Source organism: Nicotiana tabacum, chromosome 17 (genome assembly GCF_000715075.1).
Source record: "Nicotiana tabacum cultivar K326 chromosome 17, ASM71507v2, whole genome shotgun sequence".
NCBI classification, from domain to species: Eukaryota; Viridiplantae; Streptophyta; class Magnoliopsida; order Solanales; family Solanaceae; genus Nicotiana; species Nicotiana tabacum.
In genome coordinates, this window is record NC_134096.1 from 146,288,951 (window position 1) to 146,301,684 (window position 12,734).

Genomic DNA, 12,734 nt, shown 5'->3' on the forward strand with positions numbered 1-12,734 from the left:
TACGTACGCACGAGGTGACAAGAGTCCGCGTAGCTACTATTAATGTTAAAGTCCGGGTAGTTTAGGACTCAAAGCATGAATTACTCGTGTAAATTGTATTCCTTGTTTAATTAATATTAATTGATATATATGAGTATATTGTGAATTGTTAGATAAAGATATTAAAGGATGAAAATCTCATATGCTTGATTTTCTGTTTAAATTAATTAATTATTAAAAAAAATTATTCTTCCTCCCGAATTTATCTTATAATAAATATACTCTCCTTCCGGAGGTATATAAGAAAATGTCCTCCTTTCTTGTGGAGCAGGCCGAATGTCTCGGCAGGATAAATGCATCTATGGATCGCGCCGCACGTCCCTCGGCAGTGTACACGACACTCTGGATCGGGCCGTACGCCCTCGGCAGAAATCGTGCTTAATAATAATAATTACACGATACTTTAATAGTTATTTCAAGTTTGCGAAGCTAATTGATAAATTGAATCCTTGAAATTTAATGGATTATTATTCCTGCTTGTTAAGGAATTAATTGTTATTCTCGTAAATGAGATTAATTGATAAATTAAAAATTATTTGAATTTAAGAAATTTAATTAATATATTGAGAATTGTTGCATTTGAAGGAATATGATTATTTTCGCTGGTTAAATAAATTATTGTAAATTCTGTGAATCATGCTAATTTAGATATTCTAGTTGTATTTCAGTTATTATTATTGACCCATAGTGAGTGTCAAAGTCGGCCATCTCATCTCTACCGCTTCGAGATTAGGCTTGATACTTACTGGGTACACGTTGTTTACGTACTCATACTACACTTGCTGCACTTTTTGTGCAGGACCTGAGGCAAGTACTAGTGGGGGACCTATCGTCTTACACCCACGTTATCTAGGGACATAGTGGTGAGCTGCCTTTCTGAGCCGTTCTGCAGCTACTAGTTTCTCTCCTTGTATTTTTCATTCTGTCTATTTTTTTTTTAATTTCAGACAGTATTTGAGGTTTTGTATAATCTACTAGATGCTCATACACTTGTGACACCAGGTCTTGGCACACACGTTAGTAGAATTTGGTATTTTTATTATTTTCTTGGTTTTAAATTTTGTCAATATATGCTTTATTAATTAAGTTGGCTTGCCTAGCTGTAGTGTTGGACGTTATCACGCCCTATAGGTGAAATTGGGTCGTGACATATACCTCAACAAAATGGCGTGACAGAGAGTAAAAATCGACATATATTAGAAGTCATGTGTGCATGTTTGATTAAATTCCTTAAGCTTGTTAGTCCCGCAAATATTGTTGTATATGTAAATAATAATTCTGCAAAATATAAGTTATCGTAATGAAACAATAAATAATTCGAGCCCACTGAATTCACAGTGTTTCCTTAAGGAATTTAATCCCCTCCTAGTACCCAAGGTAATGGATTATTTCCTCCCAGGATAGAACGAATCACACACTGGTGTAGCGGTACTTCAAACCCCAGTGTTTAAGCGAACACAAAGTTCGGTAGCAAATCACACTTACAGTTGCTTTGTTTGAAGTTAAAAACAATGCAGAACGAGGGAGTAGAAACTCAGAAAATCGTATGGAAATGCTGAGAGGAAGGAGTGCAATGTATAGCCAAATCTGTTGAGCGATTTTCAGTTTGTTGGTCTTGTGTATTGTGTGTGTCTTTCTTCAACAGCTGCTGCACATATATATAGCAGCCAGTGTTGAAGAAGACCAATCGTCCACCCTCCATGGTGGAGCAAGCATTAGCTTGTTTGTGGAGCAAGCACATTCATGGTTGGAAGAGCATTAGGCGGCTGCCAAATGGTCAATACACGGATTGGAAAATATCCGTTATAAATGCGGATAATCTTACGTTAATATTTACTATTAACAAATAAATTTGGTCCAAAAAATTAATCAATCAATCATTTGACCAAATCCAAATCCAAATCCGAATCCGAAGCCGAAGCCGAAGCCGAGCCGAGCGAGCGACGACGACGACGGCGCGAGGCTTGCTTTCTTCTTAACTCTTTAAGAGCTACAAGAAGAGCAATTATATATATACCCACCAAAAATCTTTTCCTCTTCCAATATGGGACAATGTCTCATTGTCAAGAGGGGAAAACTTAAAATTTTACTCAAAAATTTTATTTTCCCTCCATTTCCCATTCACCCTAATTTAAAGATTATTTCATCTTAAAAAATAAAACCTCAACAATCCCCCACATGAATGGGGAATGGCTATATCACGGAAGTATGCATGAAAAAACTGTGTGATTTACAAGCAAGGATTAATCGCATCTAGATAAGTAGGTTTCCCTTTGAACTTTCCGTAGTAAACTTATGTCGGATATACTCGATCAATCGGTAGATTTGATATCTTTGAACCGTCGATCTTTGGTGTATACCTAGACAACCATAAGTCACACAATCAACCCTTAACCGTCTTTGGTTCTCATTGTTGTGTTCGTTTCAGCCATGAACACCGCCTGGTTTCATAAGTGCGTAGAAAACTGGCCTTACAAAGTTCTCCTTGAAGCGGCTAATACTTCACACTTACATAGGTGATTCCTAAATGTGTCATCCTATAGATACACTATTTGATATACCCCGTATCAAATTTAGAAATCATTAAAAAGCCTTAATGCTTTATCCTTGGTATTGAACATTGTCTCATCACGAGAACGGACTAAAATTTTATTTGACAATGTTGAACCGTCATTAATGACTTTGTTTGATCTCCTTGAACCTAGATCTTGGGATCTCCAGTCTTCTAGGTAGAGTTACCGCCATAATGACTTGTTCTCGGCCATAGCCCCATTCCCCTTGATGATTTCTCAACTACCTCTCTATTTAGGCCTTTTGTAAGTGGATCCGACACATTATCACTTGACTTTACATAGTCAATCGTGATAATTCCTCTAGAGAGTAATTGCCTAACGGTTTTATGTCTTCGTCGTATATGACGAGATTTACCGTTATACATAACGCTCCCAGCCCTTCCAATTACCGCTTGACTATCACAATGTATGCATATTGGTGCCAACGGTTTGGGCCAAAATGGAATGTCTTCCAAGAAATTCCGGAGCCATTCAGCTTCTTCACCGGCTTTATCTAAGGCTATGAATTCAGCCTCCATTGTAGAGCGAGCAATACATGTTTGTTTGGACGACTTCCAAGATACCGCTCCTCCACCAATAGTGAATACATATCCACTTGTGGACTTAGAATCTGTTGAACCGGTGATCCAATTTGCATCACAGTATCCCTCAATCACCGCAGGGAAATTACTGTAGTGCAATTCAAAGTTCTGGGTATGTTCTAAATATCCCAAAACTCGTTTCATTGCCATCCAATGAGATTGGCCTGGATTGCTCGTATATCGACTCAGTTTACTTATAGCACAAGCTATATCTGGTCGTGTACAATTCATGATATACATTAAGCATCCCAACACACGAGCATAATCCAATTGTGATATGCTTTGGCCTTTATTCTTTGCTAATACAAGATTCACGTCAATTGGAGTCTTTACAACTTTAAAGCCCAAGTGCTTGAATTTTTCAAGTACTGTCTTAATATAATGAGATTGTGACAATGCCAGACCTTGAGGAGTCTTATGGATCTTAATTCCCAGAATTAAATCAGCAACTCCCAAGTCTTTCATATCAAACTTGCTATTGAGCATATGCTTAGTAGCCTTTATGTTGGCAATGTCATTACTCATTATCAGCATATCATCCACATATAGGCAAACAATGACTATGTAATTTGGAACATTTTTAATGTACACACATTTATCACATTCATTTATCTTAAAACCAATTGACAACATTGTTTGGTCAAATTTCGCATGCCATTGTTTGGGTGCTTGTTTTAGTCCGTAAAGAGACTTAACAAGTCTACATACCTTCTTTTCTTTACCTGGAACCACAAACCCTTCAGGTTGTTCCATATAAATTTCTTCCTCCAACTCTCCATTTAAGAAGGCCGTCTTAACATCCATTTGTTGAATTTCAAGACCATACACTGCAGCTAATGCTACTAACATCCGTATGGACGTAATTCTTGTAACTGGAGAGTATGTATCAAAGTAGTCTAGACCTTCTCGTTGTCTATACCCTTTGAATACGAGTCTTGCCTTGAATTTATCAATAGTTCCATCATCTTTGATTTTTCTCTTAAAAATCCATTTAGAACCCAAAGGTTTATTTCCAGGAGGAAGATCAACCAATTCCCATGTATGGTTGTTCAATATGGATTCTATTTCACTATTGATTGCCTCTTTCCAAAACAATGATTCCTAAGAAATCATAGCTTCTTTAAATGTTTGAGGCTCATTCTCCAATAAGAAAGTCACAAAATCTGGTCCAAATGAAGTAGACATTCTTTGACATTTACTACGTCTTGGATCCTCCTGATTACATGTACTTTCTTTTGTTTCTTCCCGAGGTCGTTTAGATCCTTCACCAAACGACTCACATTCCTTTTTATACGGATATATATTTTCAAAAAACTCAGCATTATCTGATTCTATAACCGTATTATTATGAATGTCGGGATTTTCTGATTTATGAACCAGAAATCGATATGCTTTACTATTTTTCGCATATCCTATGAAAACACAATCAACGGTTTTCGGTCCTATCTTTACCCTTTTGGGTTTCGGAACTTGCACTTTTGCCAAACACCCCCACACTTTAAAATAATTCAAGTTGGGCTTCCTTCCTTTCCATTTTTCATATGGAATGGATTGTGTTTTGCTATGGGGCACTCGATTTAATATTTGATTAGCCGTAAGAATGGCTTCCCCCCACAAGTTCTGTGGCAAACCAGAACTTATCAACAACGCATTCATCATCTCCTTTAATGTGCGATTCTTTCTTTCCGCAATCCCATTAGATTGGGGGCGTGTAAGGGGCTGTTGTTTGATGAATAATTCCATATTCTAAACATATTTCTTCAAAAGAAGATTCATATTCACCACCCCTATCACTTCTTATCATTTTTACTTTCTTGTTAAGTTGCGTTTCAACTTCATTTTTGTATTGCCTGAATGCGTCTATTGCTTCATCTTTACTATTCAGTAAGTAAACATAGCAATATCGAGTACCATCGTCAATAAAAGTTATGAAATACTTCTTTCCACCGCAAGATGGTATTGACTTCATGTCACAAATATCTGTGTGAATTAAGTCTAAAGGATTTGAATTCCTTTCAACTGACTTATAAGGATGTTTAACATACTTAGATTCCACACATGTTTGACATTTTGATTTTTCGCATTCAAACTTGGGCAGTACTTCCAAGTTAATCATTTTTCGCAAGGTTTTATAATTGACATGACCCAAACGTACATGCCATAAATCATTTGACTCAAGTAAGTAAGAAGAAGCTGAAATATTATTATTGTTTTCCACAACCATTACATTCAGATTGAAAAGGCCCTCGGTAAGGTAAACTTTTCCTACAAATATTTCATTCTTACTAATGACAACCTTGTTGGACACAAAAATGCACTTAAAACCGTGCTTAACAAGAAGTCCAGTAGAGACTAAATTCTTTCTCATTTCGGGAACATGAAGGACATTGTTTAAAGTCATGACCTTGCCAGAAGTCATTTTCAGAAATATCTTCCCATATCCTTCAACTTTTGCTGTTGAAGCATTTCCCATATAAACTGTCTCTCCGGGTCCAGCAGGAGCATAAGTAGCAAAATCTTCTCTAACTGCACAAACATGGCGAGTGGCTCCTGAATCAAACCACCACAGTTTAGGATTTCCCACCAAGTTACATTCAGAAAGCATGGCACACAAGTTATCAATATCATCATAGTTTACTACCATGTTTGCTTGACCCCTTTTCTTGTCTTTCTTCGGAGCACGACACTCCGTAGATTTGTGTCCGGTTTTTCCACAGTTGTAGCAGTTTCCACTGAACCGCTTCTTGCTTGGTTGTATTTCGGACCAGAAGCCTTCTTCCTCTTTTTGTTATCTTCAACAATATTTGCTCCCATTATTGTTGAATTTCCACGGCCTCTCCTTTCAGCAGCTTTATTGTCCTCTTCGATTCTCAACCGAACAATGAGATCTTCAAGGGACATTTCCTTTCATTTGTGTTTCAAATAATTTTTGAAGTCCTTCCACAACGGAGGCAACTTCTCAATTATTGCTGCTACTTGGAATGCTTCGTTGATTACAAGACCTTCAGCAAGTAGATCATGAATAATCACTTGCAATTCCTGGACTTGAGTAATAACAGACTTGCTATCTATCATTTTGTAGTCCAAAAATTTTGCGGCACCGAATTTCTTCATCCCGGCATCTTCAGTTTTATATTTCTTTTCAAGCGCATTCCACAATTCTTTTGACGTCTCTACGCTACTGTATACATTATACAGATTATCATCCAGTCCGCTAAGAATATAATTCTTGCATAAAAAATCAGAATGCTTCCACGCTTCAATCACGAGAAAGCGTTCATTCTCTGGAGTTTTATCTGGCAGATCAGGAACATCTTCCTTGATGAACTTCTGTAGACATAACGTAGTTAAGTAGAAGAACATCTTCTGCTGCCAGCGCTTGAAATCAATCCCGGAAAATTTTCCGGGTTTTTCTGCCGGTGCCAACGCCGGTGTTCAGCTTGTCGATGCGTTGGCAGCCACCATCGGAATAGCTTGGTTTTCACTTTCAGTCGTCATTTTTTCTATAAAAGAATGACACAAACAAACGTTTAATACACATTTTCAAACTGGAGTAAAAAATCACGTAGATTTTAATCTCCAACAAAACGCCACGAAGGCTTTACTCTCCAAAACGGGAGTACACAAAACCACAAAGGTTTTAGTTTGCAGAATAATAAGAATAACACAAATACAGAAATAAATTTTAAATTCCTTAAGATTGTTATTCCCGCCAATATTGCTGTATATGTAAATAATAATTCTGCAAAATATAAGTTATCGTAATGAAACAATAAATAATTCGAGCCTATTGAATTCACAGTGTTTCCTTAAGGAATTTAATCCCCTCCTAGTACCCCAAGGTAATGGATTATTTCCTCCCAGGATAGAACGAATCACACACTGGTGTAGCGGTACTTCAAACCCCAGTGTTTAAGCGAACACAAAGTTCGGTAGCAAATCACACTTACAGTTGCTTTGTTTGAAGTTAAAAACAATGCAGAACGAGGGAGTAGAAACTCAGAAAATCGTATGGAAATGCTGAGAGGAAGGAGTGCAATGTATAGCCAAATCTGTTGAGCGATTTTCAGTTTGTTGGTCTTGTGTATTGTGTGTGTCTTTCTTCAACAGCTGCTGCACATATATATAGCAGTCAGTGTTGAAGAAGATCAATTGTCCACCCTCCATGATGGAGCAAGCATTAGCTTGTTTGTGGAGCAAGCACATTCATGTTGGGAAGAGCATTAGGCGGCTGCCAAATGGTCAATACACGGATTGGAAAATATCCGTTACAAATGCGGATAATCTTACGTTAATATTTACTATTAACAAATAAATTTGGTCAAAAAAATTAATCAATCAATCGATCATTTGAAGAAATCCAAATCCAAATCCAAATCCAAATCCAAATCCGAATCCGAAGCCGAAGCCGAAGCCGAAGCAGTAGCCATAGCCGAAGCCGAGCGAGCGACGACGACGACGGTGCGAGGCTTGCTTTCTTCTTAACTCTTTAAGAGCTACAAGAAGAGCAATTATATATATACCCACCAAAAATCTTTTCCTCTTCCAATATGGGACAATGTCTCATTGTCAAGAGGGGAAAACATAAAATTTTACTCAAAAATTTCATTTTTCCTCCATTTCCCATTCACCCTCATTTTAAGACTATTTCATCTTAAAAAATAAAGCCTCAACAATCCCCCACATGAATTGGGAATGGCTATATCACGGAAGTATGCATGAAAAAACTGTGTGATTTACAAGCAAGGATTAATCGCATCTGGATAAGTAGGTTTCCCTTTGAACTTTCCGTAGTAAACTTATGTCGGATATACTCGGTCAATCGGTATATTTGATATCTTTGAACCGTCGATCTTTGGTGTATACCTAGACAACCATAAGTCACACAATCAACCCTTAACCGTCTTTGGTTCTCATTGTTGTGTTCGTTTCAGCCATGAACACCGCCTGGTTTCATAAGTGCGTAGAGAACTGGCCTTACAAAGTTCTCCTTGAAGCGGCTAACACTTCACACTTACATAGGTGATTCCTAAACGTGTCATCCTATAGATACACTATTTGATATACCCCGTATCAAATTTAGAAATCATTAAAAAGCCTGAATGCTTTATCCTTGGTACTGAACATTGTCTCATCACGAGAACGAACTAAAATTTTATTTGACAATGTTGAACCGTCATTAATGACTTTGTTTGATCTCCTTGAACCTAGATCTTGGGATCTCCAGTCTTCTAGGTAGAGTTACCGCCACAATGACTTGTTCTCGGCCATAGCCCCATTCCTCTTGATGATTTCTCAACTACCTCTCTAGTTAGGCCTTTTGTAAGTGGATCCGACACATTATCACTTGACTTTACATAGTCAATCGTGATAATTCCTCTAGAGAGTAATTGCTTAACGGTTTTATGTCTTCGTCGTATATGACGAGATTTACCGTTATACATAACGCTCCCAGCCCTTCCAATTGCCGCTTGACTATCACAATGTATACATATTGGTGCCAACGGTTTGGGCCAAAATGGAATGTCTTCCAAGAAATTCCGGAGCCATTCAGCTTCTTCACCGGCTTTATCTAAGGCTATGAATTCAGCCTCCATTGTAGAGCGGGTAATACATGTTTGTTTGGACGACTTCCAAGATACCTCTCCTCCACCAATAGTGAATATATATCCACTTGTGGACTTAGAATCAGTTGAACCGGTGATCCAATTTGCATCACAGTATCCCTCAATCACCGCAGGGAAATTACTGTAGTGCAATTCAAAGTTCTGGGTATGTTCTAAATATCCCAAAACTCGTTTCATTGCCATCCAATGAGATTGGCCTAGATTGCTCGTATATCGACTCAGTTTACTTATAGCACAAGCTATATCTGGTCGTGTACAATTCATGATATACATTAAGCATCCCAACACACGAGCATAATCCAATTGTGATATGCTTTGGCCTTTATTCTTTGCTAATGCAAGATTCACGTCAATTGGAGTCTTTACAACTTTAAAGCCCAAGTGCTTGAATTTTTCAAGTACTGTCTTAATATAATGAGATTGTGACAATGCCAGACCTTGAGGAGTCTTATGGATCTTAATTCCCAGAATTAAATCAGCAACTCCCAAGTCTTTCATATCAAACTTGCTATTGAGCATATGCTTAGTAGCCTTTATGTTGGCAATGTCATTACTCATTATCAGCATATCATCCACATATAGGCAAACAATGACTATGTGATTTGGAACATTTTTAATGTACACACATTTATCACATTTATTTATCTTAAAACCATTTGACAACATTGTTTGGTCAAATTTCGCATGCCATTGTTTGGGTTCCTTTTTTAGTCCGTAAAGAGACTTAACAAGTCTACATACCTTCTTTTCTTTACCTGAAACCACAAACCCTTCAGGTTGTTCCATGTAAATTTCTTCCTCCAACTCTCCATTTAAGAAGGCCGTCTTAACATCCATTTGATGAATTTCAAGACCATACACTGCAGCTAATGCTACTAACATCCGTATGGACGTAATTCTTATAACTGGAGAGTATGTATCAAAGTAGTCTAGACCTTCTCGTTGTCTATACCCTTTGACTACGAGTCTTGCCTTGAATTTATCAATAGTGCCATCATCTTTGATTTTTCTCTTAAAAATCCATTTAGAACCCAAAGGTTTATTTCCAAGAGGAAGATCAACCAATTCCCATGTATGGTTGTTCAATATGGATTCTATTTCACTATTGACTGCCTCTTTCCAAAACAATGATTCCGAAGAAATCATAGCTTCTTTAAATGTTTGAGGCTCATTCTCCAATAAGAAAGTCACAAAATCTGGTCCAAATGAAGTAGACGTTCTTTGACGTTTACTACGTCTTGGATCCTCCTTATTACATGTACTTTCTTTTGTTTCCTCCCGAGGTCGTTTAGATCCTTCACCAAACGACTCACATTCCTTTTTATACGGATATATATTTTCAAAAAACTCAGCATTATCTGATTCTATAACCGTATTATTATGAATGTCGGGATTTTCTGATTTATGAACCAGAAATCGATATGCTTTACTATTTTTCGCATATCCTATGAAAACACAATCAACAGTTTTCGGTCCTATCTTTACCCTTTTGGGTTTCGGAACTTGCACTTTTGCCAAACACCCCCACACTTTAAAATAATTCAAGTTGGGCTTCCTTCCTTTCCATTTTTCATATGGAATGGATTGTGTTTTGCTATGGGGCACTCGATTTAATATTCGATTAGCCGTAAGAATGGCTTCCCCCATAAGTTCTGTGGCAAACCAGAACTTATCAACAACGCATTCATCATCTCCTTTAATGTGCCATTCTTTCTTTCCGCAATCCCATTAGATTGGGGGCGTGTAAGGGGCTGTTGTTTGATGAATAATTCCATATTCTAAACATATTTCTTCAAAAGGAGATTCATATTCACTACCCCTATCACTTCTTATCATTTTTACTTTCTTGTTAACTTGCGTTTCAACTTCATTCTTGTATTGCCTAAATGCGTCTATTGCTTCATCTTTACTATTCAGTAAGTAAACATAGCAATATCGAGTACCATCGTCAATAAAATTTATGAAATACTTCTTTCCACCGTGAGATGGTATTGACTTCATGTCACAAATATCTGTGTGAATTAAGTCTAAAGGATTTGAATTCCTTTCAACTGACTTATAAGGATGTTTAACATACTTAGATTCCACACATATTTGACATTTTGATTTTTCGCATTCAAACTTGGGCAGTACTTCCAAGTTAATCATTTTTTGCAAGGTTTTATAATTGACATGACCCAAATGTACATGCCATAAATCATTTGACTCAAGTAAGTAAGAAGAAGCTGAAATATTATTATTGTTTTTCACAACCATTACATTCAGATTGAAAAGGCCCTCGGTGAGGTAACCTTTTCCTACAAATATTTCATTCTTACTAATGACAACCTTATTGGACACAAAAATGCACTTAAAACCGTACTTAACAAGAAGTCCAGTAGAGACTAAATTCTTTCTCATTTCGGAACATGAAGGACATTGTTCAGAGTCATGACCTTGCCAGAAGTCATTTTCAGAAATATCTTCCCATATCCTTCAACTTTTGCTGTTGAAGCATTTCCCATATAAACTGTCTCTCCGGGTCCAGCAGGAGCATAAGTAGCAAAAGCTTCTCTAACTGCACAAACATGGCGAGTAGCTCCTGAATCAAACCACCACAGTTTAGGATTTTTCACCAAGTTACATTCAGAAAGCATGGCACACAAGTTATCAACATCATCATGGTTTACTACCATGTTTGCTTGACCCCTTTTCTTGTCTTTCTTCGGAGCACGACACTCCGTAGATTTGTATCCGATTTTCCCACAGTTGTAGCAGTTTCCACTAAATCAATCAATCGATCATTTGACCAAATCCAAATCCGAATCCGAATCCGAATCCGAAGCCGAAGCCGAAGCCGAAGCCGTAACCGAAGCCATAGCCGAAGCCGAGCCGAGCGAGCGACGACGACGACGGCGCGAGGCTTGCTTTCTTCTTAACTCTTTAAGAGCTACAAGAAGAGTAATTATATATATACCCACCAAAAATCTTTTTCTCTTCCAATATGGGACAATGTCTCATTGTCAAGAGGGAGAAACTTAAAATTTTACTCAAAAATTTTATTTTTCCTCCATTTCCCATTCACCCTCATTTTAAGACTATTTCATCTTAAAAAATAAAACCTCAACAATCCCCCACATGAATGGGGAATGTTATTTTGTATGATGTTTATTTCATAAATAGTGTGCCTAGTAGTGTTCTCCATTTTAAGACTCCCTTAAGTTTTCTCTCCAGTTTGGTTAACATTACATCTCATTTAAACTTGGAACTCCGTATTTTTGGGTGTGTTGTTTTTGTTCATCTCCCTAAATATCAACGTACCAAGCTTGATCCATGTGCATTACGGTGTGTCTTTATTGGGTATTTGCCTCATAAGAAAGGCTACAAATGCTATCATCCTACCACTAGAAGATTGTACGTGACTATGAATGTTACTTTTTCTGAAATTGAGATGTATTTTTCTTAGGAGATATCTAATTCTTCTCTTCAGGGGGAGAATATAGTTGAAGAGCATAATTATATGGTGTTACTGCCTGACAATAATCGTATAATTTTAGCTAATACTGAGATTGTCTCAACAACTCCAAATCATGGTACTCTCGATCAAGCAGTACAACAAGAAAGTGAGGAGCCCTCCTCTCTAGTACCTATAATACCCACCAATGATCCTCATGCTGATGATGTTCCTGAGGTATGTATTAACTTTGAGGAAAATACTAGTAATTTTATTGATGACACTACACCAGTGGTTTCCAGTGATGATAACAGGTATCGGTTACCTCATCGGACCAGTCGAGGTAAAGCACCAGAGAGATACTCCCCTGATAATTCAAAGAAAGTCAAATATCCTATTACTCATTATGTTTCTAGTAGACACTTACCAAGTGTTATCCAAGGCTTTGTGAATCAAATATCATCTGTTAAAATCCCAACAA